At 45.9% G+C, this 4511-nt stretch overlaps 1 protein-coding gene across 1 annotated transcript in view; it reads left to right on the top strand.

Annotated features, from left to right (window-relative positions):
• The window catches only part of MAST4 (microtubule associated serine/threonine kinase family member 4), a 550485-nt gene that overhangs the window by 328 nt on the left and 545646 nt on the right, over positions 1–4511 (top strand). The gene's annotated exons all lie outside the window — the stretch shown is intronic.

Raw genomic sequence — 4511 nt, 5'->3', positions numbered from 1 at the left:
CCACCGCCCCTCTGGTCCAGGCTGCCAGGCGACCCCAGCTCTCCATCCCGCACGCGGGTGGTGGGCAGCGCGTGCTGGGGCCTGGAAAGGGGGAGGGACCCCAGATGCTGTGCCCCGAGCCCTGGGTAATGACAGTTAGGAGCTTCCCTGTGGGTCACCGGTTTCCCCATGGCTGTTACCTGTGTGTGTGTGTGTGTGTGTGTGCGCGCGCGTGTGCGTGCGTGTACATGTGCTGCCTGATAGTGTGCTTCTCCAGTGTCAAAGCAGCAAACTCCGTCGGTCAGGATCTGCTCCTTTGGGTCTGTGAATGGACGTGAGCTGGACGCCTGGCTTGTCCCCACAACTGAGACCTCGTTCTCCGAAGTGGGCGTTGCTTCCAACCGTTGCGCTTGGACAGAGGGGGGAGTGTGGTGAAGGGACGGTTGTGAGAGGAGAGTGGGTGTGTTGGAGGTGGGGGACGGCTGGCAGCGGTACCCGCGAAGTTGCGCGGCGGAGTTTCGGTTGCATTGGCCCCGGGGTCCCCCGCGGGTGGTTTTGGCTGGTTCCGCGGCGTCGGTCCTCCGGCCCTCGGCCGGCGGCGCTGACTTGCGCTTCTGCGTCTCCGATTTGGACTTGTTCCGGGGTGTCCAGATGCGTGCTGGTCGCCAGACTGAATGGGGAACGTGCCGCCTTCTTCGGGGGACTGCGTCCATCCTGGTTTCTTGGAAGAATATTCGTGCAAAACTTGTGGGTCGCGTCCTGACACATTGAAACTATGACTTGGTGTCCTCTCGCCTGTTTTCTCTGGCTTTTTTCTGCTTTTGGAGGACAGTTAAGGAAGCATAAGGTTCTTGGTGTCTTTGATTGGTTGCTTTGGACGTTTCTTGAGGGGAAGTCATCTTGATCAGGGAAAGGCCATAAATAAAACATCACCCTAACAGAGCCTCCTTGTGAAGTTAATTCCTCAGTGCCAGTGTGGTATTTTCTTCCTCTCTGATGTGGTTAGTTTTAGTAATTGTCTCTGTCCGTCAGAAGATGCAAGCTGAGGCCAGTGCTCTGACAGTAGCCCCCTGGGACCCCAGCCTGGAGGCATAGACTGGATCTGGCGCAAAGTGAGGGGAGTCAAGTCCTAACCTGGCAGAGATGGAGCAAACCCTAGTGGTGGGCCAAGCCTCTGGCAGTAACCAGAACCCATTCCCCAGTGCCCGGAGGAACGCGAGGATCCTGGACAGGTGCCTGGAGATTTGCTTTCTAGAACTGTCTCTGCTTCTGAATTGTGAGATCTTGGATGAGCTGATTCCTCTGAGGTCAGTTTAATAATCTGTAAAATGAGGGGTATGACCAGTGAACTTCAAGGTAAAGTTTATTTCCACACGAACCCTCCCCTGATGAGGAATTTAGGATGGATCCAAAGTGCAGGTTGATCCTAGGGACAGGGTGCCAGGAGTTAAGCTGAGCATCACACCCACCACAGAGTTACCTGACCAAACCCCCAGACTAAACCAGTGTCCTCAGTGGTTGCATCTCCCTCTGAAAGATGCCATGCATGTGCTGGCGTACTTACCGAGATGAGCACAGTGGTCACTGGGCAGTAGGGGGTATGACCCAACGTAATGATTTACCACTAGATTCTAATATAGTGTTGTCATCGGTAGAGAAGATGGTAGAGTTAGTTGCCCTGTGTTTTCTGCGTAGCTAGGAGGGTACTTCATGATACATAACATGGTCTTGCAGATCCCAGGTGGGGGAAGTCAGGAACTTCTCACTTTTGATACCAATCCTGTAGCTGATTTATTGCCTGGCCTCAGGGTGACAGTGTTTTATTTTCTTGGAAGTGGATGTAAAGATAGCTTATTACACAGGCACTGCAGTGAGGAATGGTTGATTGAAACACATATTGGAAAGTGGAATGACTAAATAACATTGGTCAGTATTTGTGAAATCTCAGAATTGGATGTAAAGTGATACAGTATTGCAATTTATTGTGTAACTTAACCTGTGGCAGGGGATGCTGGAAATTGTCCATGAGTGGAAATCTTGACTTGCTCTGAGAATTTTAAAGAGAAACTAAAACTGTGGAGTAGAGAAGTTATAACTTTGGTGAGAGGGGTTGAAGTCCGGTGCGTATCTTCTGGCTCTTACACTGGTGCCAGTATGGTGCAGGGGTTCTTAGCCTTTGAGAGAGTGTTTTGGTTCTCTTTGAGAACCTAATGAACGCTCTCCCTCCTCTCCTCAGAAAACGGGCACCACTATAAATACCATTCTAGCAGGTTCAGTGAGGAACACTGGGTTACACACTCTCAGTTTGGTGGAAAGACCTGGGTTTGATTCCCGCCTCTGCCACCTTAAGTAGATGTGAGGTGTGGACCACTCAGCTGATGTAAGGCCTGATTTTTCCCTTCTTAAATAGGAATAATAGCAATAGGGTCATTAGGCATTTTATACATGCCACCTAGTTTAATCCTAGTATAGTATCTAACATTTAGCATGGAGTGCTAAGTAAATATTAATTTTTCAAGTTCATTTGTGAATAAAAATGTTGTGAAAGGAGGTACAAGTTTGGGCTGGCTTATTTTATTTTTGCATAATTAATCTGCTCCCTACTTTCAGAGAACCTGAGGCCTTGTCTATACTGTTTATTACCACTTTTTTAGTATTAGCTGGGAAACAGTTTTTATCTGGATCAGGTCGCATTATGGGAAGGCACTGTTAGCATAGTGTTAGTTATACGGTAGCAAGGCACCGAGTAGAAAGCCTTGAGGGAAACCCATAAAATGGAAGGAGGTTCATTTAGATTTAAAAATTGTTAGGTCTGGCTTGGGAGACTCATTGTCTTCCAGTTTTTTTTCAGTAAGTTACTGCATCAATTTTTAAAAAGCAGCAAAATTCAATTTCCTAGTGTATTATTGCAGTGCTAATTTTTTGGGCGCCCTTGTTGAAGCTGCTTGCATATACTATTAATGTCAACAGTGTTTGACCTATTTCATATTTTATCTTACTGTCAATATTTGTGTAAACTTACAAAGTCTCATAGACTTAAATCAGCCCTTTAAGCTTTTGGTGTCTTAAAAACAATACTTTACCATGGCAGTGATTGTAGTTTTTATGTACTTAATAATCAAACACACGAGAGAGATAGTGCATGGTTTTTTGTTTAAATAAAGTGCATCTCACGTAACCCCTGATAACTCAAGCCTGTGGATTTGGGGGTCTCTGCAAGTTGAGGGTAATGGACTGTGTTTCGGATAGTCATGATGATCTGGATTGGAGGAGTGTCCCTCTAACATTTCTGAGATTTGCTCTTAGGCGCTCTGCCCTGTCCCTTCTCAAAGCACCTTCTGATAACTCTCATAAAGTACTCAGTGCCGTTTGCTGTGTGTCAATGAACTCATAAGGGCAGGAATTTTGTCTTTGTGTGTTTAGCACAGTGCTTCTAATATATTAGTAGGGGCTCAGTACCTATATGTTGAATGAAAGAGGAAAAATACATCTTTGAAAACGGTTGCACATTTGACTGAAGGGTGACCATGTGTGTATTGTTTTGTCTGTTGTGAATTATGCTGAAACCTCTAGATCTCTTATCAAAAAAGCCTCCTAGATCACAGTGAAAATATTATGAGCAGTTTTTCCAGGTAAATTTTGAAGAAAGTCAAATCAGTGAGGATCCACTCACAATGCCTGTGCAAGACTTGCGTATTTACTCTGCTTTTTACTGTGTGTGTTAGAACTTGAAACTTTCAGAGATTCTTAGAACGGCAGAAAAAAGGCTTATTAGCTAAAAGGATTTTCAACTCAATATAAAGCGTCTAATTTTTTTTTTTTTTTGTGGTGCGCGGGCCTCTCACTGTTGTGGCCTCTCCCGTTGCGGAGCACAGGCTCTGGACACGCAGGCTCAGCGGCCATGGCTCACGGGTCTAGCCGCTCTGCGGCATGTGGGATCTTCAGAGACCAGGGCACGAACCTGTGTCCCCTGCATCAGCAGGCGGACTCTCAACCACTGAGCCACCAGGGAAGCCCTAGTCATCCATTTTATCTACATAAGTGTATACATGTCAATAGCAATCGCCCAATTCATCACACCACCACCACCACCCCACCGTGGGTTTCCCTCCTTGGTGACCATACGTTTGTTCTCTACATCTGTGTCTCAATTTCTGCCCTGCAAACCGGTTCATCTGTACCATTTTTCTAGGTTCCACATACATGTGTTAATATACGATATTTGTTTTTCTCTTTCTGACTTACTTCACTCTGTATGACAGTCTCTAGATCCATCCACGTCTCAACAAATGACCCAATTTCGTTCCTTTTTATGGCTGAGTAAAATTCCATTGTATATATATACCACATCTTCTTTATCCATTCGTCTATTGATGGGCATTTAGGTTGCTTCCATGACCTGGCTATTGTAAATAGTGCTGCAATGAACATTGGGGTGCATGTGTCTTTTTGAATTATGGTTTTCTCTGGGTATATGCCCAGTAATGGGATTGCTGGATCATATGGTAATTCTATGTTTAGTTTTTTAAGGA

Source organism: Neophocaena asiaeorientalis, unplaced genomic scaffold (assembly GCF_003031525.2).
Source record: "Neophocaena asiaeorientalis asiaeorientalis breed wild unplaced genomic scaffold, Neophocaena_asiaeorientalis_V1.1 scaffold399, whole genome shotgun sequence".
In the NCBI taxonomy this organism is placed as follows: Eukaryota; Metazoa; Chordata; class Mammalia; order Artiodactyla; family Phocoenidae; genus Neophocaena; species Neophocaena asiaeorientalis.
Note: the sequence above shows the minus strand (reverse complement) of the source record. Positions and strands in the feature narration are given on the sequence as shown.